Source organism: Haematobia irritans, chromosome 4 (assembly GCF_050003625.1).
Source record: "Haematobia irritans isolate KBUSLIRL chromosome 4, ASM5000362v1, whole genome shotgun sequence".
NCBI lineage: Eukaryota > Metazoa > Arthropoda > Insecta > Diptera > Muscidae > Haematobia > Haematobia irritans.
In genome coordinates, this window is record NC_134400.1 from 226,281,007 (window position 1) to 226,300,642 (window position 19,636).

The 19,636-nt window shown below is 33.3% G+C and overlaps 1 protein-coding gene across 5 annotated transcripts in view; it reads right to left on the reverse strand.

Moving 5' to 3' along the window:
- Eip63E (cyclin dependent kinase Eip63E) overlaps nt 1–19,636 on the reverse strand; it is a 354,249-nt gene that overhangs the window by 55,428 nt on the left and 279,185 nt on the right. The window lies entirely within an intron of this gene.

The following is a 19,636-nucleotide window of genomic DNA, read 5'->3' on the forward strand; positions in this document are numbered from 1 at the left end:
TTTTGTAGTGTAGTGTATTATTATATATTTTATTTTGATAAAAATGAATAAATTATACAAAATTCATAGAATTTTGGCTTTGACTTTCAATTTGAAGTGGGGATATCATTCATACAAATTTAGGTTCAAAAGTATTTGCAACGATGTTAATTTTGAATTTGACTCGCATCGAAAATTGTTTGACAAATTATTGAGTAGCGATGCATTTCAATTTGAGGATAACACTTGAGATATTATTGCTAATGTGTTGAATTTCACTGTTGAGGGTAATGTCTGTTTTTTGTTGAGAACGCGATTTTCTCAACAATTTCTCAACTTGAATATTACACTAATCCTTTGAAAAAATGTTTGAAAAATTGTTGAAATTTAGCATTTTTCAAACGTTTGTGTTTATTGGGATTAGTAACTTGTAATGGCAATAGTAAATACTTCTTGGTAATTTTCGAATTGTTATTCTCAACATGTAATGGATTTGGCTGTAAATGACTTAATAAAATAAAATAGAATAAATGATGGTATCATTAGGTATAATTATTCAAATAATTGAGCATTTACTTAAAAACTCAAAAAGTTAAGGAATATTCTTCACGAATATTTCATAATAATTGTATTTTAAATTAATGACATTTCCATATGTCTAATATAATTACAAATGTTTTGATTTTGAAACAGCTGTACATCCTACCATCTTGCAGTCTATAGGGCTTTGCCCAAATAAATTTGACAAGCATACTTGGTTAAGCTACACTTGTAGTTTAGTCAATGCATGGCTTTAAGCTGAAATCAAAAACAACAATAATATATGGATTCTAAATCCCTAATCCATAAAATGCGATTTGAAATCCCTATTTCAACAAACACCAAGTGATATAAATCAAAGATAATACACAAATGAAACAATTTATTTATTATTCTGTTGTCTAATTCAGCGATTAAGCCCAAACACAAGCCGGAAAGAAGGAAGTACGAATAACACGAACGGAAGGAGTCGCAAAACTCCTATAATTTGACTCGTCCTGACAGCCAAGTAAATTAAAGTGTTGATATGAGAATATGTGTGGGGAGATAGCTAGGTAGTTGCCATATAGCCAACTCCTTTTCTCTGCATATGTATGTAGCTGCTAACCATATCCGTTTTTCATAGCAAAAAAAAAAAAAAAACAGAAGATAGCAAACAAGGAGACCCCTTCCATTTCGTTAGAGTGTATCTCAATAGAGGGAAAAATTAAATTCTTGAATTCATACAAAAAGGATATGTGAAAACAACAAAAGCAACAACAACATGAAGAAATACTCCATAAATCGCATAAATGTTTAATTCATTATCGTTTGTGCGTGTATAAGAAACAGAAAAGAATACGAAGGCCAATGTTGCCAGCATTTGTGGAGCTCGTGTTCCCACATCAGAAAGCTATCGTTGCCAAAAATCCCCAATTTTAGCCGAAATTGGCCAATAAAAATGCGCAACAAAATTTTCATAAATTTTTGTGAAAAAATAAACAATATTAAATTTATTGATATTTAAATGTATGAACTAGAATACGGTGTAATCAAATCAAGAGAAGCCTTTGCTCCAAATTTTATGATCCACCAATTCAAGAAGTTTTCTCTCTCCCATTAATTTTTTGAAGGACTAACTCCAGCGCTATTTGGTCTTACTCTTCGCATAAAATCAGCAATTGGGTCGGTTATTTCCTGTTTAGTAAAGATGATTTTAATTCAAATCTTGACTGATTTAAGAAGTCCATGTAAATCGGGATATCTCACCTGAAAAATAACGCTTTCTTAAGCTATAAAACACCGCTTGCTGCATATTTGCACTGAAAAAAATATTGACCTAATATGGAAGATTATGCAACTTAAATTTTAGGACTCGAAATTTACGCAATGCTAAGGACAAAATTCTTTAAAATAATGGCATTTTAATTAAAAGAAAGTTTATTATCCTTGTTTCAATTTTTTTTTCATTAAATTTAGGACACAAATCTTGAAATTTTGCGTCCCTATGTTGCAGTTGTAGATCTTTGAAGTAAAGCAAATGATCCTTAACATAAAGAAAAACATTTTTAATTTAAAAAAATGGTCTTTAACTCATTTGACATATTGAATTTTTAATTTTAAGATAAAAACGCTTCAAATATAGGCTAAGACTTATTTTAAGGATTTGCATCTTTGGTTTAAAGTTTTTTTAGCATTAAGAAAACTGTTTTTACTTTGAAGTACTTGGCATAATTTGGATTTTGAAACTGGAATTTGTTTGTACATGAATACCTTTATTAATATATCGCAAACTGAGAATAAAAATTCGGTGAATGAGATCTGTAGCCAATTTTAATTTTATCGATCCTAGATTTAAAGCCAGGGAGGTCCCTAAAAAAGTCTTTATTTTAAAGAAGCCGCATCTTTGGCTCGGAATCAATACCAAAATCCTTAAAGGAAGGTCAAAATCTTTGGATCCAAGTTTTTTTGAGTGTGGGATGCTGCTTGTGCTTCCTTATTTGTCGAATAAGGCGCTTTGTTTCAGTTGGGATCCTAAGATGCACTTCATACATTCCTCCTGGAATGAAATAATTTCATGTTTACCAAGAGAATACTGCCTATCCAACTGCCGATTTTATGAAAATCGCAACGCAGACTATCTCCATGGTAAGAATATTTAGACTCTATCGCTTCAATAAGCAATGGTATTTTGCTATTGCTTCTACATTTTTCGTTGGGTATCATGTAAATCGGTATTAACGAACTTGATTTACCCCAGTTGTTCCTATGTCGAAACGAGACGAGATGTACGTTATATATTCAGTAGTTGTTTTATTTTTTGTACTTTTGCGGAAGGAAAGAGTTCGTACTACTTATAGAAACTGGCTTCTAATAAAACTGGATAGATTTCAATCATTTCTTCAAATTCCCAATTATCCAACTCAAAGGTAGACATTCCCACAAAACAAAAAAAAGGAATACTGGCAACACTTAGGAAGGCTTTACGGAAGCCATACCCACATACATACACATCTACATTATCAATATCCTTACACATAAGTGTTCACGTATCTTACTTGTACGTGTGTGGATATTTGCGAATAGAGAGTTTGTAAATATTTCAGCAAATTCATGTTTGAGTAGGCACATTTTTATTAAGTTCCTGCACATTAAAAAATGATTCTTCGCTTTGTCGAAACGAAATTTAAAGTCGATGAAGTCCATGGTTTTCTTGCCGGTGTCGCAGTGTAAATAAAACTTTATTTATTTATTGGAGATGGAAAGAGAAAACTTTTAAAACAAAAGACAGCTCCCTCTGTTTTATACTTTCTTTCCGAGAGAAGATATTATTTTTGTTGCGTGTACGTTTTGTTTAGGTTTAGCTCATTGGAATTCTATGCAAGAGATAGCAAATATACATACACGTCCTGACATTGTTATTCGCAGTGAATTGGCTTCGTCCTTTCGCATGTATTTCGTATTACAGAAATTACAAAGGGCAAACGCAAAATATGCCGTTTTTGGCCTCATAAAGTCTTTTTTATATCTCCCACTTTTATGTAGCCCATTTCATTATTCGCTATTATGTCCATAAACTTGCTTGATTTGGCATTACACGATTCGTGTTGTAAGAAGATGACTGAACTTACTGTAATATAAAGCCAAAATATAGGTGAGTTTTATCTGGTTATAATTATATAGCCAAATTATAGCCACTTTTATTGAGGATCGGAGGGGCTATAAAATCCTTAAGGTGTTTTCTTTAAAATGAATCATGCTTATTCTGGATCAGCAACGTGTTCTAATAATTCGTGCATAGGGATGCCAGACGTGCTCTTTTAAAGAGCACATGTGCTCTTTTTTACAAAATGTGCTCTTAAAACAAGACAGGCCAAAAGAGCACGCGAAAGTGCTCTTTTTTCTGCATCACAACAAATATTAATCAAATGGTAAAAGTAAACTGAAAATATGTAAATGTCGCACTAAGAGATTTTCCTAGCCGTTATTTTCTAATTAAATAGTGTGTTACTTTATATATCAGAGTCGTAGAAGAGCATGCCGATGTTGCTTCACTTTGTACTCTGTTCTAAATGTAAACAAACTTTTTCAATAACGTTTTTCACAAAAACACCAAAAAATGACTTACAAAGTATTGTAAGAAAATTAGCATGAGTTGAAAGTGACTTATTTTATGTTTATGGTATGTACCTTTTTGCTTTGTTTAAATGAATTATATTTCAATTAAATTAAATTAAATGATTTCCTTTTATTTGAAAAAGTGTGCTCAATTCCTTTCGTATGTGCTCTTTTTATAAGCTGAATGTGCTCTTTTTGCCTCTTTAAAATCTGGCATCCCTATTCGTGCATCACCAACATTAAAGTCCGAAATTAATGCAATCTTAAATAGGTAATAAAGAGGAGACAAAACATATTGGAAAACATGTCGATGTCTCCATTCCAAATTACGCCAAGTTTAAAAAATAAATTTTACAGGAAACAAGTTCAAAGTTTTTTTTTGAATTTCTCAAAAACCGTATAAAATATAAATTAATTTTTTTCGGTCTTAAAATCATGTTTATTGTAGAGTATGTACGAATTCAAAATAGCGAATTATACAAAATACGAATTCAAAATATGTACGAATTCAAAATAGCGATAATAGATTTTTTTTTTATTTTTTTTTTTATTATTATTATTTTAATTATTGTACAATTTGCTATATATCCATACAATTTTGGCCCAGCGCCACAAGGCATTATTGGGCTAGTTGGCTAACAAAAATTCATGATTGTACAAAAGTTTGCAATAGTAATTCACACAATTGAAAAAAACTTATGAAATCAATTAAACTACCTTAATTTAATGTAAAAGTGTTTCAACTGTGTCGAGAATATAATTTTTGCATGATCTTTTAAAACTTGAAATACTCGTAAGTGCTTTTATTTCAGGAGGAAGATTATTGTAAGCATTTGCTCCAATAAAATCAATTCGTTGCTTGGTCCTTTCTAGTCTACAAAGGGGTACTCTCAGATTCATTCTACCTCTCGTATTTACATTACTTTGATTTTGCGTAAAAGATATTGGGTGATTTCCAATATCCTTGACACACTTGAAAACATAGACTAAAAGCCCGTATGTATGCAGTCCATTTAATGGCAAAACAGAACTCGCAAATTCTTTGAATAATGTTAATGTAGAAAAGTTACGTGGAAGATTAAAAACAGCCTTCAATGCTTTATTCTGCATTCTTTGTAAAGCCTTGAGATTTTGATTAGCATTATTATAAGCGTAACTGGCTACCATATAGTTAAGATGAGATTGTATTAAAGAATATGGCTAAAAATGACTTAGACCACTTTAGACCGAACAAAGCTTTTTGCCCTTTTTGGATTGGACATTTTTAAAACTTTAATCACAGGCTACGTACAATATTAACCATAACTTTTGAAAGAAGTGTCCAATAAATTCGAGCTTTTGACAGGATGCAATTCACATCAATCCGAATAAAAAGCAACGAACTCCATCACAAAACGCTAAGTCGACGTAGCGTACTCTGGAATGAGGACATCGATGTATCGTAAACATTGTTGTTTTATTATAGCGTTATTAATTTTTTCGAAAAGTTCAAACTTTAATCGCCAACAAATTTTTTTAGAGGTTTTTTTTTTTTACTTTTGCTACTATTTTCCAAAATTACATCAATTTCGTTTCTGGTTTCATAAAATGTACTTACTCCAAAGGAAAGTGGTATGATATCGTTGAGCTTAACATAGATTTCAGCAGAACTCATACATAAAAAAGAAATTCTCAATAGACCAAGTCCTTTTGCAACAACAGACAGCTATCCTACCTAATCTAATCGAGTACATCCTCTGCGAGGATATTAATCAGTGTAACGTAGAACAGTCTTCGCTTCTTAATTGTTAGTAAATCACCTGTCATTTATTGCTACAATTAATAACAGAAGCAATTACTGTCATTCCTGATTGTGTGTTCCAAATAATCAATGGTCTATTTAATTTGAGCCACATTAAAATTGGCAATTCATTATGATACCGTCCAACTGCTGATGATTGAACTCTATTGCAATTCGTGGCGAAAATTTGTGTGCAATTAATATTTGCAGTATTAAGAGCTGTGGAGATGCTCTAGAGAACTAAGGGTGGCAACAGAAAACTTCTTTATTGATAATCCCCAATTATTGCTGTGAATTGTAATCATGAATGTCTGAATTTGAAATGGAATTAATTTTCATGCCACATCGTTTGCCCTATACCACATCTCTAAAGCTCCAATTACATATTCAGAGAAGCCTAGAAACATACATATATCAAAGAATTAATTTCGACAAAAACATCGGTATTTTGAGATTTAATGTCCATGAGGACATTTAGTAGAAGTACAAGGACTAAGGAATTGTTTTGCAAAATTGAAACCTATTTGGCGATATAAAGGCAAGGACTCTTACACTGGTGATAAGTCAGAATTGAGCGATAAAGTGAATAGAGGGTTTAGGACAGAAGTCTTATAGAAAACTACAAACAGGAGAGCCACATGGTAGAAGGGCGAACTCAACCAAAAAGGGGAAAAGGACATTATTTAATGTCATTGTAAATTGGTATTAAGTGAGTGTAATTACTCATTGCGCTTTGGCACTTGAAAAGCCAGAGAGAATGGCTGTAGCAAAGTTCCTTCCATGGCTATGACAAATTCTCATTATCCGTTGGAGTTATTTTGGCTTCCTAAGGGTTTTTGGTGTTGTAGTTCTTGTTATTATGACGGAGAAAATACCGAACTTATAAGTCCTTTTTATCCCTAATGAGCAGTGACTTTTTTCTCTGGTGTTTTTGCATCCTCTTCATTTCTATTTTTGCTGTTTCGTACTAAACATATTTGCTTTCCTGTTTTGTTTTCTTTTTTTACTTAAACGAGAATAAATTAATAAAAATAAAGTCATTCTCATGGATTTTTAATTAAAACGCTTTTATCGCTGTAAGCCTTAAATAACAGTTGTGGCTATGGATGGTTAGCTAAAGATAGGTTATCAATACACAAGGCCTTGCAGAATGAGGCCCAAGAGACAAATTCATTTTTAAATGCAAGAATGTCAAGACAAAAATATTTCCATAATAACATCGTTCTTTTATATTGTTCTTTAATTATAATTTAATTAAATTTATTAAAATTAGAGAACATTTTCATTGAACTAGTAATGTAATTTGTATAAATATATTCTCCGATATTGGAAAGCAAATCACAGATTGCAATTTTAATTTAACGATTACGTACATTGAAGCAAACAATTTGCAGTTCCGTCAGGGAATTTCAAAGAGTACTACCCGATTATATTATGGTTTTAATGATGGTTACAAAGAAAAAAATAGCTCGTACTCTATGGCAAGATATTTACTTTATTGCACTTAGTTATAGTAGAAATTTCGTGTACAAGTACGCTACTCTAAGTAAATTAAATTAAATAATAATTAAACTAGTTTACACTGAAAATGTACACTTGATGAGAGTCGACTTTTCTTATGTATTTTTATCTGCTGAATTCGAAAAAAAAAATGTTTAAAAATTTTTTAGTTTTCGCTCTTTTTTCACTAAACAAATTATATCTCGAGTTAGAAATGTCCGATTGTGTACTTAAATGAAAGGTATTAAGATGACGAATAATCGTGTATAACATAATTGGATCTGTGATAAGTTAAGTGGTTCAAAAATAACGGGATATCTGTAAAACTATTCCATATTTTTTTTTTAATTCAGCAGATCACAATACATAAGAAAGGTTGCCTCTCATCAAGTGCACATGAAGAAACATTTTTTTTTGTAAACTAGTGTTATTACTAAAATTTCATAATATTCTGAATATTCTGTGATGAACTAAATTGATGTTGAAAACTTGCCATAAATTACGAGTTACATTTTTTCTGTGTATGTTATAGCGGCATCCTGTTACTTTAGTACTATGGGAATGTTTTTTGCACTGATGAATCCACGTAGTAGCTACACCCTCAAAAAAATCGCTTCTGTAACATATACCCCAAACACATTTTGCTTCAAGCATACATATATATTTCCAGGATTGGTGCAAACAAACTATTGTTTGTATTGATCAAACATATTATGTTTCACCTTAGGACATACACTGGTAGTACAAAATTTTAATGAAATTTTCTTTGTGTGGATATATTTTTAAGGCACCAATTGGTTACTTCCTTTATTTTACTGTCAGCATCCTCTCTACGTCTCTCTTTCTAAATACATATATGTTTATAGGCTATTTCCAAATTTATATATGTTTCGTCGAGGTTGATGAATACACTCATTTGATTTTTAATTTTTCTTTCTTTCTTGCTATCTTACAAACTATTTCCTAACCTAGTACCACACTACTTCATCTTATCAAGCCATAAAACTAACATGAGAACACATATCCTGAAAATTCCTTACATTAAATTCTAGGTAGCACTAATTATCGTAACGTATACACAAAAGATAATGCACATATGGAAAATCAATAAGGATGGACACATTTGCTTTAAGTACAGATAGCACCATGTGTTTGCTTACGATAAATGATGTTTGAGAAATTCAAACAATATGTTTGCGTCTAAGCATATTATATTTACAAAAATCTTATGTCCCAAACATAATATGTTCTAATATATTAACATATATGTTCCAAACATGTTATGCTAGTTTATGAACATAATATGCTTGAACTTAAAAATATTGTGTTAAAAAATTTGAGTTCCAAACATATAATTTTTACACCCAAACATATGAAAAACAGTCTGTTTCGTCCGTGTACACACAAAAATATCTCTTTCCTCCGAAAACAAATATTAGACCAACAAAGTTCTCTTTAATGGTAAATATGTACATTTTTTATTGTACCCGTTGTCTCGCTTGTCTCCACCGAGCTTTGTTTAAACTTACTGCCTGTTCGTAGAATTTTCGTTCGCCTCGGCACAAACGATTCGTCAAAAATTCCAAATTGATATCTCGAAATCAGAGTCTGTGGAAACCCAATTGTTTCGGTGTTCGATAGCAAATATATCTAAAGTTATTTAGGTGGCAGCCCGACTATTCAGTCCATTGTGATACCACAGTGGTGAACTTCTCTCTTATCATTGAGTGCTGGCCGATTCCATGTTAAGCTCAATGACAAGGGACCTCCTTTTTATAGCCGAGTCTGAACGGCGTTCCACATTGCAGTGATACCACTTAGAGAAGCATTGAAACCCTCAGAAATGTCACCAGCATTACTGAGGTCGGATAATCCACCGCTGAAAAACTTTTTTGGTGTTCGGTCGAAACAGGAATCGAACCCACGACCTTGTGTATGCAAGGCGGCCATGCTAACCATTGCATCACGGTAGCTCCCACTGTTCATCTAGTTTCAATCTAGATGAACGATTCGTCTCGAGTCGATTTTGCGTTTCATGAACAGGCAGTTAAAGAATCAACTTTAAAATAGTCTGCGAGTATGACCGATTTTCTGTTGAGAACCGATTGACGGTTCGAGTATAGATTTATGAGAACAGTTTTTTATGTTATTCCCTGCTATTGGCTTTTTGCACGAGATCAAAGCCCCTCTTTTTCTAAAATTTTGTTTAGTAACAAAGTATTTTTCTTTGTTTATGAGTATCATAATACACTTAGCGCTTAATACATTTAGCGACACCGTATCATTAAATTTTCATTTTTGGAGGTGTAATAAGGCATTCGACAAGGCGCATCTACCTTTTAGTTAATCCCTTAGCTGTCATCTGATACGTGGGTGTGTTCTGTCTCAAATAGGAGTTTCTTAGTCATAATTTCCAATGCAAAATTTTTTAATTTAATGCGATTTGATTTTGTTGGCAGAACTTGTCTGAGACGCAATTCTATTTCCAGACAATGAACATTTATCACACTTAGCGGCTCCCCTTAAGAGAGAGGGAATACTTTAAGTATATTGTTGACGCGCCATTGACAGATTTTAATTAGAATTATAAGGACCCCATGTCAAAATCATTGATGTCGTCTATTCAGGTTGATGTTGATCCATAATAAATAGAGTATGTGATGGAATTTTTCTTTTAATAGAAAACAATCAAATATTTCACCGTAAGTTGTGAAGAAAATATACCATTGTAGTTTAGACATTCGATATCTTGGAAAAAGTTGCGAGGATCGTCCGATAAATACTTGGTATTGTGGGTCATATACACCACGGGACAAAAATAGGGACACTGAAGAAAACATGACCGGTTTGCAAAGAATTAGCGGAGAATTGAAGTAAGGATAACTATATAAATTGAGTTTTTTGGACTTTTCTAGGAAACAAATTCTAATTTCTTAATTTTTTCCAGCCTTTTCTTCAATTTCAAATTCAGACTCAACTTCAAGTAGAAAATAAGCCTTGTTTAAGGTAAAAAACATCTTCAAAATAAAGTGTTCCCTATTTGTGAAGGCTTTTTTACTTTGCACTCAGGTCACAAAACGTCAACAAAATTAAAAAGATTTCATTAATTTTGAAGAATTTTTCAGAATTATTAAAGCCAAGTTGCCCTTAGTCAAACAAGGTTTCTTAACTACTTCGTTAAAGAGTTTATCGACTTTTAGACAAGGAAAAAAGCTGTACATCAGCGACACGTGTCTTCTATGCTATGCGAAATTCGCCTTCGTATTTAAGGACATGAGGTCTATGATCTCATCACAATATTTTTTTTCAGTGTATGAAAAAACTGTCGATGAAATGGATGTGGTGTTTGCTCAACACGGACACATTTTAGAGGAAGGTTCATTCACAACGATAACGCACTTGCCGCACTAACGCTATTGGCAAATTGATCGGATGGAATTATAGGAGCTGTTGTTCATCATCCAGATATGGCCCAAGACTACGGCTCGATATGGCCCATATTCCAAGTGCTGCAAATCGATGCTCTTAACCGGCCAACTACGGATAAAACTAACATTGAAGGCTAAACATTAAATTTCGTACAATCATTTCCATATAACACGCTCGGCAAGTAAATTTGCCGGAAATAATTGCAATGCTCGAAGCAAAAAAATTGGCAAAAAGAACTTTAAAACCCATAAAAAATGCATACACCTATACGCGTCTACTCTAACAATGGGATATTTCCGTTTCCAAGAAAATCCAAATACAAAAGCGCAGCAGACAGACAACCATTCTATTTTTGTCCCAACGTTAAAGTGTCTCAGACGTAATTCTGACACCAAACAAAAGGACGACAATATCGACACAAGTATTACTGCTCCCTCCCATCATAATAATCCACAGCTTTGACAACAAAAAAGTTAATGGGATCATCCAGCTGGAAATTTTCGTAGATAGTGAGAGGATTTGGAAAAACATAATTGTATTTTGTTCTTTCTTAGGAAAGGATTACATGTGCACAGATTTTGATCTGTAAAAGTGATTTTTGGATGCCTATTCTTGGGCGGCAGTAAAATATATATCAGCATAACCCAAGTACAAATTAGTGGATCTACTTAGATATTATTTGATCTCAAAATTAGCCGCTTCAGATCTAAGCAGATACACCCAGATATGATTATTATAGAATAATACACGCAAAGAAAAAAAAACGTTTGGAAAACGTGTACCGAAAACGTTTTTCTTTTGTTAGAGTTTTTTGAATTGCTTCGAAAATTTTAAACTTTTATCACCAAAAAAATTCGTTTGTTACAAAGTTTTTATTTGTTCAATAAAAAAAGTTATTTTTGAAACAACAACAGAGTCCATTTCGTTTATATCAAACACTGTTCTTTTCTGACTTTTGGTCTTTAATAAAACACATTTTACAGTTCAAAATTTAATATAGTACAATGTAATGTTGAACATTTTTTTCGGAATCTTCTGTAAAAAAAAAAAAAAAAAAAAAAAAAAACTTTGGTCGAAGCAGGGATCGAACCCACGACCCTTGGCATGAGAGTCAGACGTAGCAACCACTGCTCCACGGTGCCAAACTAAATGTTTGTTTCTGTTAAATAAACTTTGTTTATTCGGTTCGTGGGCGCCGCAAGCTATGCTATATAAATATAACTTATATGGATATTTATCTATTGATGACCATAACAGGTACATAGCTCAGTGGTTAGTGTGTTGGCTTACAAAGTGCATGGTCCGCGGTTCGATTCTCCGTCCAGGCGAAAGGTAAAAAAATTTTAAAAATTTATAAAATCGTATAATTTCTTCTACATTGTTTGTATTACAGAAAAAGGTGCTCAGAACTAAAAATCTTCGTGGAAGTGAGAAAGATGTGAGGGAAAATGCAATTAGCCAGAAAAAAATTTTTTTGAGTTAGTCTTTATGAAATTGTTTTTACATCCTGGAAAAGAATAAACGTTTATCACAAAAAGTATATACTTTTCTTCCAAATACACTTCCTAACAGCGAAAAGCAAATGAGAAACGAACTTTGTTTGTCTAAAATTTCGTTTGGGAGGAAAGAATTATTTTTTTGCGTGTATATGTGCAATTACAGAGAAGCAACATGATTGCCTCAAACAGGATTCAAGAGCAAAATTTTATTTTTAGACGGTGTTTTAACAGGTTGGCTGATAAGTTCCCGGTCTGACACATAGATGGCGTCGCTAGTATTAAATGCATATTATTTTTATATAGTACCAAACTTCAAATGATTCGTGTCAAAATTTGACGTCCGTAAGTCAATTAGTTTGTGAGATAGAGCGTCTTTTGTGAAACAACTTTTGTTATTGTGAAAAAAATGAAAAAAAAGGAATTTCGTGTTTTGATAAAATACTGTTTTCTGAAGGGGAAAAATACGGTGGAAGCAAAAACTTGGCTTGATAATGAGTTTCCGGACTCTGCCCCAGGGAAATCAACAATAATTGATTGGTATGCAAAATTCAAGCGTGGTGAAATGAGCACGGAGGACGGTGAACGCAGTGGACGCCCGAAACAGGTGGTTACCGACGAAAACATCAAAAAATCCGCAAAATGATATTGAATGACCGTAAAATGAAGTTGATCGAGATAGCAGAGGCCTTAAAGATATCAAAGGAACGTGTTGGTCATATCATTCATCAATATTTGGATATGCGGAAGCTCTGTGCAAAATGGGTGCCGCGCGAGCTCACATTTGACCAAAAACAACAACGTGTTGATGATTCTGAGCGGTGTTTGCAGCTGTTAACTCGTAATACACCCGAGTTTTTCCGTCGATATGTGACAATGGATGAACATGGCTCCATCACTACACTCCTGAGTCCAATCGACAGTCGGCTGAGTGGACAGCGACCGGTGAACCGTCTCCGAAGCGTGGAAAGACTCAAAAGTCCGCTGGCAAAGTAATGGCCTCTGTTTTTTGGGATGCGCATAGAATAATTTTTATCGATTATCTTGAGAAGGGAAAAACCATCAACAGTGACTATTATATGGCGTTATTGGAGCGTTTGAAGGTCGAAATCGCGGCAAAACGGCCCCATATGAAGAAGAAAAAAGTATTGTTCCACCAAGACAACGCACCGTGCCACACGTCATTGAGAACCAAGGGGAAAAATTCATGAATTGGGCTTCGAATTGCTTCCCTACCCACCGTATTCTCCAGATCTGGCGACTTTTTCTTGTTCTCAGACCTCAAAAGGATGCCCGCAGGGAAAAAATTTTACTGCAATGAAGAGGTGATCGCCGAAATTGAGGCCTATTTTTAGGCTTCGGTTTTGCCAACACGGTACTATCAACATGGTATAAAAAAATTGGAAGGTCGTTATAATCGTTGTATCGCTCTTGAAGGGAACTATAGGGCTGTTTTCTTTTAGCACTGGATACCCTAAGCCGTGAAGGACTAAAAGAAAACAGAGTACTCGTTTATCCAGGACATTTCCAAAAATATGCAACACTGTCATCAGCTGTTTAAAAACAATCACAGAAAAGAGGTGAAATTTTGCATTTTTAATGTATCAAGTGCCCAAATAGTAATAAATATTTACTGCTGGGATTATTTATGACACTGTACCACTTTGAATTTCATGTTTTTCGATAAATTAGTCACAATAAATTGCTATTGTGAATCGAAGAAGCGTCACTTTATCAAAATACAATCTGGCAATATCGGCGCGACTTGCACTGATTAGATGTTCTGGATAGAACACCAGTGCAACGATGTTCTGGATAGCCCATACAAATGTTGCATCCAGTGCTAAAAGAAAACAGCCCTTATGTTGAATAATAAAAACGAATTTTGACAAAAAAAAAATGTGTTTTTCTTTGTTAGACCGGGTACATATCAGCCAACCTTAAACCATGTATATGTTTTCTCGTTAAACATATACATGATTGCCGAAATCAGATACATAGTTTCCGAGAAAATTATATTGTTGCGACAAACATTTTGCATGTTCCCCGTCCAAAAATAACATTTTGCTCTTGAAACATGTTTGAGGTGATTCCTTCTCTGGGTGTATATGTAATTCTATATATAGCGAGATCTAACACCAGATCTAACTACATATAGGGGTAGATATAAGTATATTTAAGACCTTAGATCTTAGCCAATTTTGATATCTGATCAGATCTATTTCCATAGTAATTAGATACGAGTAGATCTTAGATTGACGAGAGCAAAGGCCTTTAGCTGCAAGACCGTTTTCGGGAAAATCGTTTCAGAATTGTCCTACCCCCCTTCAGGATCTCATACTTGCATCGAAAATTTTAACCAATTATTAGAATAATTTAGAGGAATTCACTAATCCCGAACCGTTGTCAATTACTCTAAAATCTACCGATCCAAACCCCATACAAACTTTTTTCTTTGCCAAAGTCAAATCATCGATGCAGTTGGCTGGATTAGTTTTTATTATGAGCGTGCTTCCTGTGGGTTCTTTCTCTTGTGATAACATTTTATTTATTTTTAATGAATGATGACAAGTTTTTTTCCACCCTGTGACAACTCCATGCGAAATTGTTTTGATTGACACTGCATAAATGGTGATTTAATCTACTTTCGGATCATAATAGCCAAACGGTGTTTTTAAAGCTCTGTTTTTACTGGGATATCGTTCATGGCAACTATAGTAACCTCTTTACTACATGAAATTACGCTAAAAGGGAAAAATTAATGATAATGGTTTTGAATATCATAAGAGGATAACAACTGAAAGTCAACAAAGGTCGCTGTATCACACGTTGAAAAAAATATTGAACTAATATGAATGATTATACAACTTTAGTACATGCGATTTCCATAATACTAAGGACCTTTTTTATATGTTGTAAACAATTTTAATTAAGGCAAAGCTAATAAGTTTTGCTTTAAAAAATGTTTTTTTTTTATTAAATTGAGGACACGAATTTTTCATGCGTCCATTCGGTTAATTCGTAAGTTTTTGAGAGAAGATGAACTTTTTTTTTAAGAATAATGATGGACATTTTTGAATTAAAGATTTTTTGTTTTTTCTGATGTTAAAAAATATATTTTTATTATAAAGTATCTGTCATAATATGTTGAAAAATCCTATTTATTTGTAGTACGTGAATAGGATTGTTAATATATCGCAAAAAGATAATGTACATTCGAAATAATGAAATCCATACCGAAATTTTATAATATAGCCTAGTTTTAAAGCTACACGCAAAAAAATAATTCTTTCCTCCCAAACGAAATTTTAGACAAACAAAGTTCGTTTCTCATTTGCTTTTCGTTGTAAGGAAGTGTATTTGGAAGAAAAGTATATACTTTTTGTGATAAACGTTTATTCTTTTCCAGGATGTAAAAACAATTTTATAAAGACAAACTCAAAAAAAATTGTTTTCTTGCTAATTGCATTTTCCCTCACATCTTTCTTACATCGACGAGGTTTTTTAGTTCTTAACACCTTTTCCTGTAATACCAACAATGTAGAAGAAATTATACGATTTTATAAATTTTTAAAATTTTTTTTACCTTTCGCCTGGACGGAGAATCGAACCGCGGACCATGCACTTTGTAAGCCAATACACTAACCACTGAGCTATGTACTTGTTATGGTCATCAATAAATAAATATCCATATAAGTTATATTTATATAGCATAGCTTGCGGCGCCCACAAACCGAATAAACAAAGTTTATTTAACAGAAACAAACATTTAGTTTGGCACCGTGGAGTAGTGGTTGCCACGTCCGACTTGCATGCCAAGGGTCGTGGGTTCGATCCCTGCTTCGACCAAAGTTTTTTTTTTTTACATATATTCCAAATATGTTCGGAAGATTCCGAAAAATGTTCAACATTACATTGTAGTATATTAAATTTTGTAAAATGTGTCTTATTAAACACCTAAAGTCAGAAAAGGACAGTGTTTGCTATAAACGAAATGGACTGAAAAGAACAGTGTTTGATATAAACGATATAACTTTTTTTATTGAAAAAATAAAAATTTTGTAACAATGGATTTTTTTTTTTTTGATGATAAAAGTTTTTAAATTTTCGAAGCAATTCACAAAAACTCTAACAAAAGAAAAACGTTTTCGGTACACGTTTTCCAAACGTTTTTTTTTCTTTGCGTGTAGATAGCTTCATAAATAGTATATCGTTATTGTAAGGGAAGCTTAATGTCTTTGAATTCAAGTGAATTTTTTGTGAGTGCATTTAAGTATCGCTGCAATATGTTACGATAATAGCGTGTCCTACTATGTGGTTTTAGACACTTATGAGATACTAAATTTCAAAATGTGTATTCGTGTGTGTATGTAACTTCGTTAACTAGACTTTTCATTGTGTATCGAGCAGTTTGGTCATAGTACCAAGCAAAGAACCCATTCATAAAGATTGGGTTTGGTTGGATGGGTACTTACTGATAGTAATAAAAAGTACTTTAGTATACATTGTTTTTAATGCTCTTATCCAGTAAGAGTATGATAGCAAGTGATATCGACGATATCCAACAGGACTGCAATTTTACATAACAACTTTCTTCAGCATAGCCAGAGGATTGAAATTATTTGAATTCAAAAATTGTCCTTAAGGACCTGTTTAAAAGTTTGAGGTTAGGACATTTTTATGGAAATAGTAAAATTAAGAATTTTACATTTTTGTAACCTAGTTTAGAGAGAGATGTGTATTAAATCTAGTTTAGAGAGAAGGTAGATACTTTTAGAGCAGCAAGTAAAAACTTCCCCTTTCCTATTGCAAATAGAGAAAATCTTTTCACTTTTACCTCCATGTATAGACAATGGTGGAAAATTTGTAGGAACAGTTGAAGAACATTTTCGCTAAGCCCTGAAACTGCGGCGTATTCGAAAATCATTGCGGAAATTTCCAGGTAGCTTTGGCTACAAATTGCGGTAGGCTTAAAAGATTGTCATACCAAAGGGAAATGATATAAAGTATTTTTTATTGTTATTGGAATAAGCACCGGTTTAAACCATTGTGAAAAGAATTATTTGACAATTACATAATTGAGCTATATTCCACTTTGTTTGAAACTTTTGAACATATAGTGCACTCGTGGTAACGTGAACTAATTAAAACCAAGTTCACGTTACCGAAAATGTTTATGCTAGCGAACTTTCAATTTCAGAATAAAACATAGTGATTGTCTTTTATTTTTATTATGGGTAATATTAAAAACTTAAATCATAAATTAAATTTCATGAAAAAATTAACAAAAAGAGATCGGAAAAATATTCGTGGGTATGGAATTTAAAACAATTTATATCTATAATAAAAATTTACGAAAACAGCTAGACGATATCATAAAAAAATCCATAGATGTATTTGAAATTGTATTTGACATTATGAATCTGCCTTTAACCTCAAATTTAAGCGTTGCCTAACACTTTATGACAAAAAATTGGTTCGTGTTATAGAACTTTCAAGTTTGTTCACGTTAGTGTGTAAATAAAGGGTGATTCTTTTGAGGTTAGGATTTTCATGCATTAGTATTTGACAGATCACGTGGGATTTCAGACATGGTGTCAAAGAGAAAGATGCTCAGTATGCTTTGACATTTCATCATGAATAGACTTACTAACGAGCAACGCTTGCAAATCATTGAATTTTATTACCAAAATCAGTGGCAGAAAATCCGCTTTTTTATCGACAAATTTTGTTCAGCGATGAGGCTCATTTCTGGTTGAATGGCTACGTAAATAAGCAAAATTGCCGCATTTGGAGTGAAGAGCAACCAGAAGCCGTTCAAGAACTGCCCATGCATCCCGAAAAATGCACTGTTTGGTGTGGTTTGTACGCTGGTGGAATCATTGGACCGTATTTTTTCAAAGATGCTGTTGGACGCAACGTTACGGTGAATGGCGATCGCTATCGTTCGATGCTAACAAACTTTTTGTTGCCAAAAATGGAAGAACTGAACTTGGTTGACATGTGGTTTCAACAAGATGGCGCTACATGCCACACAGCTCGCGATTCTATGGCCATTTTGAGGGAAAACTTCGGAGAACAATTCATCTCAAGAAATGGACCGGTAAGTTGGCCACCAAGATCATGCGATTTGACGCCTTTAGACTATTTTTTGTGGGGCTACGTCAAGTCTAAAGTCTACAGAAATAAGCCAGCAACTATTCCAGCTTTGGAAGACAACATTTCCGAAGAAATTCGGGCTATTCCGGCCGAAATGCTCGAAAAAGTTGCCCAAAATTGGACTTTCCGAATGGACCACCTAAGACGCAGCCGCGGTCAACATTTAAATGAAATTATCTTCAAAAAGTAAATGTCATGGACCAATCTAACGTTTCAAATAAAGAACCGATGAGATTTTGCAAATTTTATGCGTTTTTTTTTTTTAAAAGTTATCAAGCTCTTAACAAATCACCCTTTATAACCATAGCGATAGGCGGTAGGCGAACACTTATTTACGTGTATTTCTTATGGGAAGCCCAAAATCCGCGACGGAATACGGTGACGGCTAGCGGCGTATCGCTAAATTAAAACTTATTCTAACTCCTTGGCGAAAACTGGTATAGTGTTGCCATAGCTTATCAATTTTTTTAACTCACCACTAGGAATTGCTGTTGCCTGGACACGTGTAGATTATTTTTTCTTGAAATAACTCAACAAATAACAAGCCATTGTATGTTTTTATTCAACTTCATTGTTTAATATTGTCAAAGCATACTGTATTGACAACTTATTGTATTTGCCGTTGCGGCAAAAATGTTTTGCCTACCGCCTATCGCTAAGGTTATATTTACACACTTAGGCGGTGTTCTTGTTTCCGCGAGTGCACTGTACTGTACACTGAAAAAAAGCATGCCAGGTTCCAAAGATTTTGTCTTTACTTTATCAATTTTGGTATTGATTCCGAGCCAAAGAAGCGGAGAATACAAGTAAGGATACTTTTTAACCAACACAATTATCTTTGGGTTTTGTGTACTAGCTTCTAGGAAGCAAATTTTAATTTTTCGTTTTTTTCAGCTTTTTTTCTTCATATGCCATCAAAGTCCTTTAAAAACGAGTTAACGACAATTTTATTTTCCGAATTCAGGCTCGACTTCCAGTAGAAATTATGCTATGTTTCAAGTAAAAAACGTCTTTAAAATAAAGTGTTGAAAAACATCCCAGCAAAAAAAGCGTCTGCAAAAAAGTAATGAAAATGTTCTTTTTGGATCCGGAAGTGGTGCAAAATTGACGCAGAAGCGACGAATTTAACATGGGCTTGTCATATGACGGAAGTCCT